This window comes from Lasioglossum baleicum, chromosome 16 (assembly GCF_051020765.1).
Source record: "Lasioglossum baleicum chromosome 16, iyLasBale1, whole genome shotgun sequence".
Taxonomy (NCBI): Eukaryota; Metazoa; Arthropoda; class Insecta; order Hymenoptera; family Halictidae; genus Lasioglossum; species Lasioglossum baleicum.
In genome coordinates, this window is record NC_134944.1 from 10,455,091 (window position 1) to 10,473,191 (window position 18,101).

General features: G+C 37.1%; 1 protein-coding gene and 1 long non-coding RNA gene across 2 annotated transcripts in view; one reads left to right on the plus strand and one right to left on the minus strand.

The window, feature by feature from the left end:
- Window positions 1-18,101, minus strand: part of Tmtc2 (Transmembrane O-mannosyltransferase targeting cadherins 2) — a 547,199-nt gene that overhangs the window by 372,374 nt on the left and 156,724 nt on the right. The window lies entirely within an intron of this gene.
- The window catches only part of LOC143216932 (uncharacterized), a 112,284-nt gene that overhangs the window by 81,945 nt on the left and 12,238 nt on the right, over window positions 1-18,101 (plus strand). The window contains exons 7-8 of the long non-coding RNA XR_013010680.1: window positions 104-6,007; window positions 7,674-7,820. This is a non-coding gene — a long non-coding RNA (uncharacterized LOC143216932). The remainder of the gene's footprint in view (window positions 1-103; window positions 6,008-7,673; window positions 7,821-18,101) is intronic.

Here is an 18,101-nt window from a genome sequence, read left to right on the forward strand (position 1 = left end):
GATTCACATAATTATTATTACACGTAGCGAGAAATGTTTGGATGGAGATTAAATAGTTTCAAGAGATGCACATACTGGTGTTACATATTAGTTTTTGTTGTAGGTGCACGCGTCAAGGACTTGTGGAGTGTCAATTTTGGGGCCCTGGGCTAACGCTGTTTGCGGACCTACTCAGTTAACCTACAGCAGTGGACAAAAGTTCAAGAACAATTAGTTTACTACAGGATGCGGAAAGAAATTTTGTCAAAAATTGCAATTGATCGAAATTGTAGAAAAAATACTAAAAGTTGCATTTTCAACTTTTTTATGAGGGTTTTATCAGCTTTCGTTCAGTTAACTCGAGCACCAAAAATTTTTGTGTAATTTATTTTTCTTAAGATTAGAATTAAACTTGTTTCTATTTCTTTTACCACGAAAGGGACCCTTTGGTCCTACCTAGTTTGGGGGCCTACCTAATTAACAGAAATTAACTCGAGTACCAAACATTTTTGTATCATTTATTTCTCATCAATTTTTCAGTTTCAATTTTGATTTTATTCTTTTCACCGCGAAGGGGGCCCTTCGACCGAACGTGGTCCCGGGCCGCAGCCTAGATCCGCCGTCGTCGCCCGTAAGTGAACGACGCGGTACTGAAATCGTCGACGAGGTGGAGGAGTTTTCCACCGGAAGTTCGAGTACCTTGAGAAATTCGCCGAAGTGTAAGAATTCGCGGCGGAACTATTTCGATTAAGGGAGCGAAGGCAGCGGAACCGGGAAAAGAAAAGTTAATAAAGTAGAGAATATTATAGTTCCTCGGTGTTTGATCGACGAAAGAATTATTCCAGGCTCGTCGGACGGGAAATCTGACGGGGGTTTCGAGGAAGGGGTTGAGTGGCGAAAGGGGGTTAAAAGGCGGGTGAAATGAAAGTAAACGGTGAGCCAGAGAGAGAGAGAGAGAGAGAGGGAGGGAGGGACGTCTCGCGATCGAGACACGCGGTTAAGTTTCCGCCGCGGAGAACGAACAAACATTCGAGTGCGCGACAATTGTGAATCGGAACAGCGAGCCCGGTACACACGCGGGGTCGGCGCAGCCGATTTCCTCGAGGTTTTTACCTCGGCCTCGATCGAGAACAGTATTCCTGTGAATGCTCGCTCGATATACGTCCCCCGTCTCCCCGCGGCATTCACCGAGAACCGGGGGATTCGGCTAAAGGGAGAAAAATCGCGGAAACGCGAAAATGCCGCGAGCCATGCGACGGAATCTATCGGCGACGATTCACACGAGTATGCCACAATTTTCCTATCTCTGTCCTCGTTTCGCGAGAACGAATCGCGAGCCCTCCTTTAGCGTCGCGCACACCCCACCCTGTCGAACGACGAGCCGCTTTGTTCATGCATGCGTCGCTATTCAGACGCAGATATCCGAGCAAGGGATTCGGTTTCCTGTGCTTGTGAATGCCGCGAAATCGCTGGCTCGTGTGTCTGCATACCAATAAGAAACGACGCGACTCCTGCCGCGACGACAGTCTGCAATTAAAACGACTTCGGGATTCGGTAAGAGGATGGACGCCACTGTGTCTCATCAGATGAAAATCGAAACTGAAATATTCTCACTAGGAGTTAAGATCAGACGAATTTCGTTTCTCTCCACAATTCGAATTGTTCTCCTATTAATTGAATGTAATTTTTGCTATTCGTTAGGTGTAGTAAATAATTGATCTCTGTTCTTTTGTGGTAACTAGACGGATTTTATTACATTATGACAAAAATGAGTAGGTGTAATTTAAAACAGTAATAACTAGACTGCGGATCTTTGTGCAAAATAAAAATTTGTTACCTGAATTGCAACAAACTGGAATAATATAAAAATTTATTTATTTCTCTTAATGTATATAATAGGTGGAAAATAATGTAACAGTACTTTTAAATGCATCTAATGTTTCTCCTTTTCCAAGTTACAACTACTCATTTTATAAATATATATAATTATTTATATAAAAACTAATAACCTTTTTATAATTGTACCAAACGACCTGACAAAAAGATTTTTCAAAAATTATAATTTACAAGGTTACATGCAGAAATAAAAAAGGCATCTCTAAAACTTTTTTATTTGGGCCCCCTTAATGAAAATTTAAAATATATGTTTTGTAGCTCTATGTTAGTTATACACATGCTGAAAATTTCACCGGAATCGGTTGACGCAGGAAAAAACGACACGCATCAAAAGATTTTAAGGAGAAACTGATCAAAAGTCGTGTAAGACTACGATTTTCACCGTTTTAACCGCTTGCGTATTTTAAGCGATCTTTAATAGAACTACATAACATAACACATATTTTTAAATTTTCATTAAGGGCCCAAATAAAAAAGTTTTAAAACTGCTTTTTTTTTATTTTTGCATGCAACCTTGTAAATTGCAATTTCTAGTAAATCTTTTTGGCATATCATTTCGTAAACCAATGCTTCTAATTGTTTATTAAAAAATCAGGTCGTTTGGTACAATTATAAACAGGTTGTTAGTTTTTAAAAGGTGTACGAATACTTTGTACACTCACAAATTGTACACTTGTACATACAAAAATGCATATATTCTTCTTAAACAATTTTTCGATCGCGTTATAGAAATCTACTGCCCTCATTTCCACCAGAAATACGTAAAATTCGTAGTCTAGTCATTATAAATCGTAAAATATAGCAAGGTATAGCGTCGCACGCTATCAGAATTTTGATATCCGAGGAGCTGCTCGGTTGTCGTTGGAAACGTTTTAAATGACGCCAATAATTCGAGCACGGCCCGAGAGCATCAAGAGAAATGAGGAGCTCCGTGCTCCACCTGAGCCAGTTTCATCATCCGGACAACGAAACAATGAAATTCTGCACGGGGTCCTCTGCAGTCAGGGTCCGGCTGTGCCCCCGTTACATCGCTGTTTTTCCTCGTTACGACGAGATTTGAATTTTTTATAATATCCCGGGCCAGTCGGTTCGAAACTAGAAACGAGCGACGACGCAACATTGATGCTTTAATAAAGCAGCGATGACCACGGAAAAATGGTGCTCGCTGCGCGTGCAGCGCTCCGTACAACCGCAAGAAATTTAATAATGGCGCGGTCGTTCCGCGGCGTTTTTGTCCCCCCGCAACTTTTCTGGAATTTTATCAGAAAATCGGAGCGTCACTGTCGCGCCATGCGGAATAACACGTGCGCATAACAAATGAGCGCCCCGCGGAAAAGACGACACGCTGGGCGCCGAACGGAAACGGCAAAAAAGCTTCGGCTGTCGCAGTTTTCGAATGTCACTCCGGCGAAAATTTATCGCTATTTTTCAGCGGAATTCCCGCGATCAGAGAGGCGTTAATGGCTGACACTGCTGGGAATTGGTCGGATAAAATTTCATTGGAGCAAGTGTAAGGAACAAATTTTCTATTCGATTATTTGTCACTTGATATTTCTAAAAAAACGCAGATGATTTTCCACAACGATGTTTTTATTGATCAATAGCAAGATTATTGTATATTTTTACGTTGTTGGGTGATCACAAATTAATTAATAATTTGAGACATAAAAATATGTGCATTCAAACTGCACTTAAATGCAACGTCATTAAATATCGTAGAAAATGTTGATTATTGACATAAATGTTAATTAAAAATATTTTAAAAACTCTTCAATCAATAATCGTACAGTCAGTGTCCAGATATTTTTTAATTTTCACCACGAAAAGCTGGTTTTCCAGCATACCACCCGAATTAGAAATTTGATATTTTGCATCGGCTGCTCTTGATTTATTTAACAAATAATTCGACACGATTCCCTTTGCTGCGTCCGCATCTTTTGCATATCGTATTCATTATTCGCGTCATTTACTCTATACCCAGTAACAATTACAGCACATCGAAAGCATTCAGCTCAATGACATTTCATCCCCGAGAGTTTTGCATAAATCATGAGCCGCTTCATAATTATATCATACGCGATATTTAATCCGACGTGCGGTATTTTTCCGCGGTCTACGATTCCCAGCGGCGTCAAAGGAAATTTTTCCATTAGAATAATACGAGAACATGCTGTACGGAGAGTGCGGACTGCACGAAATCCGGTAATATTATTCTCTTTGAAAAATTCATCGTAAATTAATACGTTTGTCCGGCACTGAATTCAAATTCAGCGTTGCCTGTTCACTGTTCCGCGCGTTTATTACCTCGTTACGAAACATCCGGAGTCGCCAGATGAGGGGAGGGAGCAGGAATTGAGGGGAATAAGTTAGCCTCTCTACCGGACACATGCACGACAGATATGGAACGCGTCACGTGACCGGGCTGTGGCGGAAGCGTGGGGAGTAGCGTCGTGGAAGGGGAGGTAGAGTGGGGACACAAATCTTCATCTGGCCACTCTGGTCCTGTCCACAATATTTTAAACCAATAGTTTTCAATTAATAATGTTTAGACAGTGGATTTTATGCATGTATGATAAAAATGAATACAGGGTATTTCACCTAACTTTACCACTTTGAATATCTTCGTTGTTTATGAAGATACGTCAAATGTCTGAAGGACAAAGTTGAATGGTAAAATGGGGCTCATACGATACCAAAAAAATTAGTGTAATTTTTTTTAGAGATATCAAGGTCACCTTCATTTTTTACAACGGAATGAGGTATTTTTTAAGGATATTCTGGAGGTACAATGGGAGACAAAAGTACAAGAAATTCGAAATCCATCAATATACATATTAGCATATTTTCAACTTTGTCCTTCAGCAAAGATATTCAAGGTGGTCAAGTCAGGTGAAATACCCTGTATGTGAAACTTAAAACGGTAAAAACATTCGAGGAATTTGTAAATACTGTTGCATTAGGTTGGAACGAAAGTTCGTGGCGTTTTCAAATCAAAATTCAAAGATAAAATTAAGATATTTATTCATAGATTCATTGAATAACCTGATAAGTCACCTCAAAAATGGCAAAAAGTAATAGAAGAGAATGGAAAGTATGTTATTGAACAAATCTATGTATAAATATCCAATAAGACATTCTACCTAGCCAATCACCTCTTCGGATGCGCCATTTACGATAGCGCTCGTGCACTGTCTATCAGAAGTTATAAACAATTATTTTCCATCGTCCGCGTGGCGTGCAATGATGACAATGGAGCGCGTCTGTTTACTCAACGGGAAATAAGGAACGTGTTCGCTCTTCCTCGGAGGAACGGCGTTCCTCGTATCGAACGGAAGCTGTCGGCATTAAAGAGACCATGGAGACACAAAGCGAGGGCACGCCGCCGCGTAAACTCCTTAACAGAAGGCGAGGGCGCGCTTGCTCTTTATTCGACGCGTTTCACGATGTCGCACAAAGACCGGCATCCTGCATCGCGACGCGTCGCGTCGGCAGCCCCGCGAAACCATTTCCTTGAGAAAACTGAGATCCATTTCGCGCCCCATTCTTCGTATAGCTTTTCTCAGGGGTTGCGAGAAAGGGTTCCGAATCAGGATTTAACAGTTCAATTATGATTAGACTGCGGATTTTATGCATTTATGACAAAAAGGGGTACGTGCAATTTAAAACAGTGGACATATTAGAAAGGTTTTAAGACCACCAGTGTATTAGTTTCACCTTAATAAGATAATTCAAAGAGAAAGACATTTTTACTTGGCTCCTGCATCTTGCAATCAATACAAACATTTTTTATTTTGATGATGATATTATCATGATATTTGATAATGATATTAATTATGATATTTGATAACGATATTGATAATGATTTCGATTGATGATACAAGTCAATTTTCTTCAAAATTCGAAAGAAGTACAGTAATGTTGATCATATTCGCCCCTTTGAAAAACAAAATCACCCCCTTGCATTCATTTATTGTTTCGAATTTGAATTTATTATATATTTATTTACAGAGACACTTTCTATACGGATTTACTGGTGTTAACATTTCTCGAAGAACCTGCATTCTCCTTACGAACGAAATTTCAGTTTGACCTTCATCTTCGGAGTTCAAGATCGTTTGAAGGTCATGTCACAGTAAATACATATTTCAATGTATTTTTTAATGATTTATTTATGTATTATTCATATACGTAGTTGTTTAAAAAAAATCATCGATGACCTTGCAATGGTCAAACTTGCTTCTAATTTTTAATCTATAAAACAATTATAAAAAATCATATATTAACTTTTAATCAGTCGTTGTAAAAGAGAAGATTCAATCTTCTAATCTGCGACAGATTCATTCAGAAAAATAATTTTTCGATGCTCTTACAAATTGACTTTATGACATTTCCGAAAAAATGAATGATGGTCTGCGAAAGTAGAGGCTTCATGCGTTAAAATGATTCCTTTATTATTGTACTATTTTATTATCTCACTCAAGCGGATCAGATTTCGTTAATTAATAGCATTGACAACCTGAATCGGATCGTACATAAGAAATCATGTCCAAATTAATTCATGATAACACTTGCATGATACGGTTATCCGAATGCCATTATTGAATAATGTATTAGATTCGAATTCGAGATAACTTTTCTATAATGTAGCGCTCTCACAATTGGAAACCGATTATGGAGCAGTAATCATATAATCATTAAAATTAATCGGGGTCATTAATTCGTGCACTTGGTCAACCAAATTAGATACCACAAAGTGTATCAATAAGTACATGCACCATTATCAATTTCTATTCTTCTTTTATAGAAAAATCGAATTTGTTGTTCGTTTGATAATTATTGCATTTGGAGCAGGTTCTCCAAAGAAGTTATGCAATTATAAATTATATCACTTGTCGATTATAGTGGGGCTTTGGAGAGTTTGCAAAATATGAAAAGGACATGCCAAATTAAAAAAAAGAAAGAACAGTTAAATCGAGTGAGAAAGTTTAAATAATTGTAAAAACAATTTTGCTATATATAACAATGTACTATTACAGTAAGGAGCATAACTGATTCCACACACTTGAAATCAGAACAACTTTTTTATGAATGGACCAAACGACTTCAATTTATCTGTAAGTACGACCAAATGTATTTTTTCAACATATTTATTAGACGTCATTTACTAAACTAATTCTTCTAGCCTTACAGAAAAATTGAAGTGTCGTTTGGTCGATTCATATCAAAGTTATTCTGATTTGAAGTGTGTGGAATCAGTTATGCTCCTTACTGTATATACAATAATATTCTTATATAATTAAATCTGCATATAGAATTTCATGAACATCCAAATTTTACATTCTGGTGAATATCTTTCAGTAAATGTAAAATAATTAACAGTGTGGGGGGGGGAAGTATAATTAGTACAATTACCATATCACATCCAAATATTAATCATTGAATTAGGCTTATCATATTCTCGTTGTACAATATTATGTTGTGTTCGAGGATACTATAGTTCGGTCAACGAGTCGAGTTAACCACCATAAACAAAACATTATATATAATAACGTTGTTTATAAATATGTATAATTATTATGTTTACTTATTGTTATTATTTTACATTTTTTATTATATTTTATTATTTATTATATATTATTATTTGATTGTTATATATACATTAACGTAATAATAAAATAATATAACACAGAATGGATTATAGTCCACAATTTTAGTTTAATATAAATGCATTAAATCAGTTATTATATATATTGTTAAATGTATTGTTGCATAATAGTAATACGTGCATCTGCTTACAGCTGACGGCGTGACCTCTTAAACGGACGATATTCTGAAACCGAGGATCAGCATTTATATTTTCCATGGCGCAGTCAATCGAGAGCTGAGCATGCGAGAGAAACGATATGTAACGAGAACGTATTCTGCAAAAAAGGAGCAGCTGAAAGGTTTGTGGAAATCTGTTCCGATTGGTCGAGTAACAAGTTTGTTGACGATTTCACTTCCAATCGAGCGGAGCCGAGAGAACAGATTGTTTTCGCGAAGGTTGTTCGATTAACGAGCGACTAATACAGTGGAAAATATCTCGAGTAGAATCACGGATAAAAAGGACGAGGTTCCGTAGACGGGGAGGTTCCGCGTGTTATCGCGAGCTGAGATCTATACTTTCGGTTCACGCGACCGATTATTACCGCTGGATCGTCCAGAATTCAGAGCAACCGAGGCGAAAAGCGAAACGAGGCGACGCGTGCTCGACAACCAGGCCTGTATCAGCTGCCTCCGCAGAAAGTTATGTCTCGAAAATCGCCGGGCACCGGTTCGATCGATGGCATTTATACGCAAATAACAGCCCGGGAACGTGACTTCTGGTCGGACGGTCTCACCGGTGGTTTTATTACCATGCCGGCACGAAATCCACGGCGGAAAATAAATTTCGAAAAGGTAGCTCTCTCTCTCTCTCTCGTCCCGGCGAGAACCGATTCGATTAACTTCATTCAGGGACATCGAACGACGAGTGTATTTTCGATATTTTAAGACAGCCTTCGCAACGGTAGCTCGAGGGAACCTCGAAAAAGTAGTCAATTTTTCAAGTTTAATATTTTTAGCAATTTTTTTCGTGTTCAGTGACTTTCAAAGCTTCAAAATCCAAGGTATTAGTCATTTCAGATCGTTCATAAGCGATAACTGAATTATATTAAAATTTCCTTTATTGACTTGTTCATTTTTGGTAGTCAAGGTCACGTGAACGTCATATACACTGTCATTTTCGATAATGTTAGTGACCTTGATGGAAAAATGCAGACCTTGGAAAATGTAATTAGTAATTAGCCTGTTCTAACATTATTTCCTATTATTAATAACTAGACAGTGGATCTTTATGCAAAATAACAATTTTGTACCTGATTTGCAGCAAACTGGAGTGAAACAGAAATTTACTTTCTCAATATGTTTAATACATTGGCAGTAATATAGCAGTATCTTCAAAAGTACTGAAAGTTAAACATTTTTAAAGATACTAAAGTATATTCTTAAAACACTGGTATTTAAAAATACTTAATATTTTTAAAAACATATAAGAATTTCAATTTTTCTAATGCAAAATTACACCAACTCCATTAATAGCAAACAAGGTAAGGCGTTCAAGTTTAAAAATTATCAATGATACTAAAGTTATTCTTACAAACACTGGTATTTAAAAATACTTAAAGATACTAAAGTTATTCTTACAAACACTGGTATTTAAAAATACTTAAAGATACTGAAATATTTTTAAAAACACATAAGAACTTTAATTTTTCTAATGCAAAATTACGCCAACTCCATTAATAGCAAACAAGGTAAGGCGTTCAAAAATTTTCAATGATACTAAAGTATATTCTTACAAACACTGGTATTTAAAAATACTTAAAGACACTGAAATATGTTTAAAAACACATAAGAATTTTAATTTTTCTAATGCAAAATTACACCAACTCCATTAACGGGAAACAAGGTAAGGCGCTCATGTTGAATAGGGTATCTTGCACATTGCACCCTTGGGTGCACGCAGTCACGTGAGGCAGAGCACGGTAGGGGCAATATGAAATAGTTGATAGTGGGAGAACCGGTGCACTGGTAGGGGAAGTCGTAAAGTGACATCGGGGAAGATGTTGTCTCGATGTAGATCGTCTCGTTGTAGGTAGTCTCGTTCTAGATCGTCTCGTTCTCGCTACAATCATCTTCATACGCCTTACTATTCTTCTTATTATTATTAAAATATTAGAAATGAAAAGTTAATTGGATTTCTGCTCCCTACCAAAAGTCTAGATACGTAAATCGCAGTAACCGTAATACTCCGGCGACACGACTCGACATTTTCGTTAGGGCGGAGCCGTTGTATATGTACATTTTATTAAAGTAGCAACGAGCCGGCGGACATAAATTATTCATACCTTAATCGGTCTCTTTGTATAGAGCGATAACGTGCGGACAACGGGACAGGCTGGATTTTCATCGGCGTAACCTTTTCGGTGAATATTTTCGTCGGGCGTACAATGAAGTCGCCGGACAAAGGGGTCGGCCTTTTCTAATACCGACCCTTTTTCAATTCTCCCTCCCCGTCCACGGGAAAGGACGTCTTTTCTTTCTCGGCTACATTGTTCAACGCGTACTTATTGCGTCCAGGAGGATCTGCGAGAGGCCGAGGAATCGGTATGAGTCCGCGGGGATTTTATACGAAAGTGTTCAAGACCCGCTGATTCGAGGCCTCGAGGGATTTACGGAGGAAAAAGCTGCCGAGCAAACACTGCACTGCTAACAACGGGACAGACTGATATTGGAGGGAACTGGACAACGGAAATGCCAACGGTCTCCGAACGTCCTTTAAATCGAAAGAACTTTTCCAAATTTGGACCATGTGAACATTGGACTTGACTTTCTTTTTAGCAATTAGAGGCATTTATTATCTACGTACTTATTATTTAGATATTGGACCAAGAGAAAATTGGACTTGATCGTTTTTGAGCAAATAGAAGCATTTATTAATTAGACATTGGACCAAATAAAAATCGGACTTGGCTTTTTTTATAGAAAATTTAAATTGGTAGGAATTACACGAAAAAACAAAAATGTTTAATTGCAGGCTCCAATAGAGAAGTGCCTTTTTTATTTCTGCATGTACTTTCCGACAATTGAAATATTTTCAACATCTTCTTTGCACGTCATTTAGTAAATCAATGTTTCGAAAAATGAGAGAAGAACAACAATTTTTTTTTATATCTATATAAAATTTGGTCTGTTTAGGAGATCAATACGTACATCTTGTTGTATGATATTTAAACAGAGTTGCAAACGTGCCATTTAAATTCTAATTGTGTAGTGACCAGTTCAAATTGTTAACTGTTTAAATTGGGTCCGAGAAGAAGATTAAACCAAAACGGCATCCACCTTGTGAGAGTTAAATAGTCAGTATTTTTATTACCATTCTAGTTATACAATTCAGAAAAATAATTTTTTGATGCTCTTACAGATTCACTTTATGGCATTTCCGAAAAAATGAATGATGGTCTGCGAAAGTAGAGGCTTCATGCTTTAAAATGAGTCCCTTATTATTGTACTATTTTATTATCTCACTCAAACGGATCAGATTTCGTTAATTAATAGCATCAACAACGTGAATCAGATTGTACACAAGAAATCACGTTGAAATTAATTCATGATAACACTTACTCCATTGTTTCCATTAAAAAAAATTCAATTAACCTTGACGTCACTTAGACCATAACACTTTTCGATAAATCAATTTTTTCTATCTATTTCCACGAGAATTCAGACTTTATGGAAATCACCCTGTATACTGAATAGATTACAATGTTACTTCGGTTCCCTGGTACATCTAACCCCCCTTGAAAACGTATCCATGCAAGATCCGCAGCGTAGCTAAGCTCCCGCGAGCTATCTTCGGCGAAGGCATGATAATTCTCTGTCTTTTTGCTCGCTCCGGGGAAGTTTCGCGAACTCGTTCGAGTCGATCGCGCAATCTTCGCGAGGGCATCTCGCAATCTTTCGAGATCTCCTCTCTCCCCGGGCCGAAGAATTTCAGAGACCGACGCGGGCGGCTCTTTAGTTCCGGCGGCCCCGGAAAGTGCAACGATGCCTTCAGGCGGCATTTTCGCGTTATATTGCCGCCCCTAATTGCGACAGGTAGATCGTGCGGCGCAGCCAATAGGGGCGCACCCGGAACTCTTGGATTATTTTCAAACGAGATCCAGATAACCTTAAGCGAGCTAAGTGGCGGCCTCTTGGTTTAAGCGGGTCTCTTCCCGACGCGAAGGAGTCGAAAATTAAAAACCGAGCGTCGAATGAGAACGGATCGAAAACGAGGGACGAATAGTCCCCGGAAGTCGAGGAACAATGGAGATCGAAGGAAGCAGAGAAGCAGAGAGGGAGAGAGAGAGAGAGAGAAAGAGGACAGGCAGAAAGCCGAGGAACGTTCACCGTTAACTCGAGATTGGGAAGTTCACTCGATCGTGTGATTGCGTTGGGTGGGCAAGTTTGAGGGAAAGGAAACGGAGGGTGGGCTTGACTTTCCTCGTGTAGACACTTCGTGGCCATTTCGCAATGTATAGCTCCTCGGGAAATGGTCAATGCCACGGACATCGTAACCCTAGGTAAAACCTGCGATTGCTACGTTAATGGCAGAGCTGGGGAAAATAGTATTTTAGATAGTAAATGGTAAATAATCCTATTTATTTTTTAAAGTATGTGTACAACTTTGAAAATAAAATATTTTATTTAATGCAGTAATTCTTGAGAATAAAATATTTCATTTGATGCAGTAATTTTTCAAAATAAAATAATTTATTTGAGGCAGTAATTCGTTTGAAAATAGTATTTTATTTGAAGAATATTGAAAATATTTGTATTTTTTGTCTTTATTTTCAATTTTAATGATTATTATAAGGTACTTTTTAATCAAAATCAATTCCTGTTATTTTAATTTAACGGTAATATGAGAAATAACACTCTTAACTCTATCATTTTTTTTTCTCGGTTTCTAATTAAAATGAGATGAAAATTAAATTCATATATCTTTCTCACAGTCGTGAACTAATTATTATCTGTAGAAAAAATTTTTTTTGGAATTAGGCAAGCAACACTTAAAGAGGATAAATGTCTATGTGGATTCTACGCCGTGCAATTGATCTAAACAATTTTTATTTTCCATAAAAATCCGCATTGATAACAGACAACAGATAGTTCAATTTGATAGTTTATTTAACTTCAATCACAGTTTGATACATTCACAATGCCAATATTTTCCAATGAATAAATATTATAAAATGTATTGTACAAAACCAAAAGTGAAAGTATAAAAACGAACAAGAATAAATATTTGATTACATTTATAAAACTTGAAAATTGATCACACTGGCTTTCTGAATACAATTTCAAATTTATAGAATCGAATCAAGTGATTTTTCGAGCTCTTTTATATCAAATTGAAACTTCAACTAAAAAAAGACTACTTTTATTTTGTGTATTAATAGCTCAATATAGAGAAATACTATCCATATCCGTAGTCCAAGTGAATTGATAAAAAAGGATCTTTTTGGTCCGGCTGTTAAATAGACATTCGATATCGAAATGCAAGCACGAATGGTTTCTTTGATGCGACATGAATACTTTATCTTGGTGTTGGGGTTCTATACACGTCAGTGTATCGTAAAATCTCTATAGGTGATTTCACTGACTCCCGTCGAAAAAATTCGTTGCTCTCTCTATTTCGAAAGCGATGCACGAATCGTGTTTATGCTTACTCTGATCAACTCAAATTTGAGGGTGCATGTGTGAATCTCATCGTTTGTAGATACGTTCACTTATGAAATTAAACTTTTTTATGCAATAATAAATAAGGCAATGTTTATTTAAATCGTAGAAATTCTGGCTTATTAGTTCAAACATAAGGCAGTACATTTATTAACTCTTTACGATTTACGTCGTAATAATAAATCAATGAAAGATTTTCAAAGTAAAACATTCGCACACATTTTCAATACATACATGTACTTCAGAAATACACAGCCAAAAATTATAAGAACAATAGATTTAAAAATAAATGGCTCATTTACGTTTTTACTGTGTGTCTCATTAAACAAATTTGATTATCATAATTATCAGTCGTACGAAAGATTCAGCTGACTCATCTTTGACTTTGAACACTTTATTTCACCACATTACATTTTTAATAACTTTCTTTGAAAAGTAACGTCTAGTCAAAACAGTTACAAACAATATTTTTAATCGAGAATATGTTGACTAGTATTAAATACAGGATATTTATTCGATTGAATCCATTGGAATGCTTGAAACGCACGGGGAAACTGTATTGAAATTGGTTAATATGTAAATTATTGTCACTTTGAAACTATTGTGGCTATTTTAATAAATTTTAGCTTGACAGAGAGCGTGGAGTCTACGCTTTAAAGCGGTTTTTGTTTCATTACGATACGATATTTAGTTCCCGAGATATCGTCGTGTAAAGACCAAGGTAATTTTTGACATTTCCCTATCTGTTTCTCCCTCGCACAGTAGGTCTTCTGTGTCTCCCTCTCTCTCGTACTCGTTACTGACCTACCACTGCGCGCCGTAAGTTGACGCAGGTCAGTTTTTACTATTGCTATTAGTGCATTCGCACTCCCAGGGAATTATTTATGAATGGAGACCCCCACTCCATTCATTTTCGCGAGAACTTTGATCGTTTATATCTCGAGAACGGACTGAGATATCGAGATGGGACAAAGTGCATTGGAAAGAGCATCGTTTCCGCTACATTCTACATAGATTAAAAATGATCACTAATTTGTCGTTATAGTCGTGGTATAGTGTGGGTCATATGGCATTCTGACAGGACAAAATTAATTTCAGGGAGCATGAACTGTATCTCTTACCATTCACATTAGTTACCATAATTTTTTCAAACCTAAGCATAACTCGATTTTTCAAAATATAAATTATTTTGTTTCTCAGTTATGAAAAAATTATAAATACTCTTATTTTAGCAATAATTTTAAATTACAGTTTTATTGTTGTTGGGGGTGAAATCGCTGTTTAAATTTGGATAATTTTTAAAAATTCTTTTTGCAAAAGAACCATAAGTTATTCGAAGAACAATCATTCGACACATTTAGCTCGACAAATAAATTAAAATATATAAATAAGGAATAAATTATAAGAAATAATTGATTTTGAAGAAATTCTCAGAAAATGTACAATTGACATAGAATTACAAAATGTATTTTCCATTAGGCTGAAGTGAATTCCGTTTCTCATCGTAGTTGCAATTCACACCACAGCATTGGAGACATTCCTAGTGATTTTTGTACCGCAGTAATGAGCTCCTACTTCGTTTTAATGTACGTAATACTGAGGGCTCAATTTTTATATTAGAGAAGTAAGTAAAAGAAGTTTCTTTTCACATTTTCATTGTATCGAAGTGTCAGATAAAGCAGTATATAAAATAATGTACAATCATGTGAACAACAGTCTGTTGATGATCGAGATCGAGTAGGAATATTTTTACCTTCTATGAATTCTATTTTCTCAAATCCTTAGCTTATAAAAATATGAGAATAATTGACAATTTTGTTTGCCTCGTCCACAAAAATACAATCTCATTGAATCGTACAAATTTATTCAGGGCAAAATACTCATTTTCACGTATTTTAGTCTCATTGTGAAAAAATACCGCAGTAATAGGTACATTTACCCTACCGTTTGTTCAATGCAATCCCACAGTTACAGGAATGACACCATCTGTTAGAGACGTGTCTTTCACAATGACCCGATGCTTTGTGCACTTCAGGAGCCAAGCGTTCACTTTTGTCACGCTGTTGTGTCGCAATTACTGCTTATTCCGACGCGGAAATTAGAGAGGATAGAGCACAAAAGGTACAGTGGATAGCGGCGGAGTTTGCGTTGGTCGCGTTCGACCATTTTGTTGCGTGGAAAGGAAGTATTCACGGATGGACCGGCCGACAAAGATCGTTGCTAATTAATTTTGCCGGGTTCTCAAAGTTGACGAGCGTCGGCCAGCTCGGCGGCTGTTCCCGCGCTGCCGTTGAAAGGGGGAAAGCAGAGTCCATTCCATCGGTGATGGATATCCGCGAAACGACCCGCCGGAGGATGGCCGGTCGAACCGGTACTCCGGTATTTCCCTTTCGCGGCCTCTGCCCGCTTAAATCCCGACGGCAATGCCGTACGACTACTCTCTTGGCTGCTCGACAAATTAATCGGTCCCGATGGCACGGCAATTCCGAGGATTCCGGGGCTTGCCGATCCATGATCCTCCTCTTCGTCTCTCCTCTACTCTCCTACCATTGCATCGACCTACATCCGAGCCTGATCGATCGAATCGACTTTAACAGATATCCGGAAACCGAGCAGCCCGGCCACTGAAATCTTCCGTTCACTTTTGATTGATCCCATGCAATTAACTGCGACGCTCACCGGCTTCCGGATAGCGTCGGAAGATCGGTGCGTGTTTCGGAATTTGGAATGGCGAAATTTTCGGAGCTAGTGGCCTAGTAATTTAGCCCTGCGACCACTGCTCGGAGTAGATTCGGAAATTACGGGTCCCAAACTGTTCAGGGGGGAACCTTGGGTAAAATTAAATTTTCGACCATTTTTTTTAGCTTAAATCGATAGGAAATTTCCTCAAAAAGTTGCAAAGTGATCAGTAGACTGTGGATATTTAGTCAAAATAAAAATTGTTTGCACCAATTGCAAGTGACTGGACCCATAGAAATAGTTTATTCTTACTTTAATAATTTTAACAAGCCGAGAAAAATAGATTTGCACTCTTAAATCATTGTAAGCCTTCTACTGTTTCAAGGATGTTCTGGAGGTATATAAAAACGCAACGAAATTTTTGAAAATTGGACAAAGTATGGGTTCGATTCACTGCACCGTTTAAGAATTATAGCAACTTAAAGTTTGCGCATTTTAACACGTCTTCTTATGGAGAATTCATAAAATTCCACTTTAAACCCTGTTTAAACCTTAAAAAAAAACGCAACTAGAAACTTTAAAAAAGAAGAAATACACTCAAAAACAAAATTATACTCGTGAATGGCTTTCATTGCCAATATATTGGTGGATTTCGAATTTCTTGTACTTTTGTCTCCAATACCTCCAGAACATCCTTAAATTGTACCGACTCATTTTTACCATAAATGCATAAAAGTCAGAGATGTTCTTGTACGTTATTTTCAAAATAAAGTGAACGGCTGTATTGAGCGGCTCAGGTAGTCGGTAATTGAAACTCATACTATATGTCATGTATAAAAACGTCTAAGCCAGACGTCACATCACACAACATGAACCATCTATTTTAACACCTACGGAAGGAATAGTTGATGTAACCCATCTAACTTGTCACACTAGAATACCCCTTTGATTGTTTGATTGATGTGAGCGCAGAATTTCCGGCTAATAGATCAGATGATACCCACTGATACAGATTTAGAGTATAGTTTCGCATGAGTTCAGTTGCACTGCCTTCGTAGAAGTTAATTCTTTTCGTGAAACATTGGATATCGGTCAACGATGCTTTTGGAAAACTAATAAATAGACTGCGGATGTTCATGCCATTTTTGTAAACGAATTTTAAGACAGTGGGATAAAATACAATCTTATTTCCAGTGGTAGCAGACTTTGCAGATATACAAAAATAAAAATTGTACTAAATTCTGTCGAATCTTATATTATTCCACCCTTTTATGAAGATTTTCGGAAGCCATAAATGCATAAAGATACGCAGTCTACTAATAAACATTTGGTAAATATTGAGATCAATATTTAAGGATGTCTCAGCTGAAGGAGGCCACCTAACTATCTCCTTGATTTTTAATGCCACAAAAATAAAATATTTTTGGCATAATTTAAATGGTACCGAACGAGGAATATCATAGAAGAACAATTTTTTTTGTCCGCTTATTTTATCATAGTTTTTTTCAAGATCATCGTTATTTTTTATCGGGAAAACTTATTTTCTTTATTCCATCTTATAGCGGCTGAAACAATACATACATTTTAATATGCTTAAGTCATAACAAGAGATGGAATAAAAAAATATAAGTTTTCCCGATAAAAAAATAATGGTGACCTTGAAGAAACTGTGAAAAAATAACCGGACAAAAAAATTGTTCTTCTATGATATTCCTCCTTCGATACCATGTAAATTATGCCATAAATATTTTTTTTGTGCCATTAAAAATGAAGGAGATATTTAGGTGGCCTCTCCGTCAGCTGAGACACCCTGTATAATCGCAAGTATAACTTAGACCACCTTTCAGACGTAAGCGGCAGGTAAAAATTAAAAATAAAAACAATTTAGATCAATAACTTTGAAAAACCAACTTGTAAAATAAATTATAAAACGTGAAATGAATTAATTTGGATTAATTCGGTAGACCCCCAAACATTGTTAGCCCAGGGCCTCAAAATTAACGGTTCACCGGTGGGTAGAGATTCTTAATGCAACGTTCTAGAGCTTTCAGTGTTAAAATATGTATTCCTCGGAGCTTATGCTTCGTGACGGACCGAACACTTTTTGCCAAAAAGCTTGCATACGACTCGAGGAGAGTGTTGGTTTCTTTAAGAAAGCCGCAAGGGGGGGGAGGCTGCTTCAGCTCCCTTTTTGCAGTAGCCTACTTTAAATCTTGATAAAGGAGGTCGTCATTGTATCCACT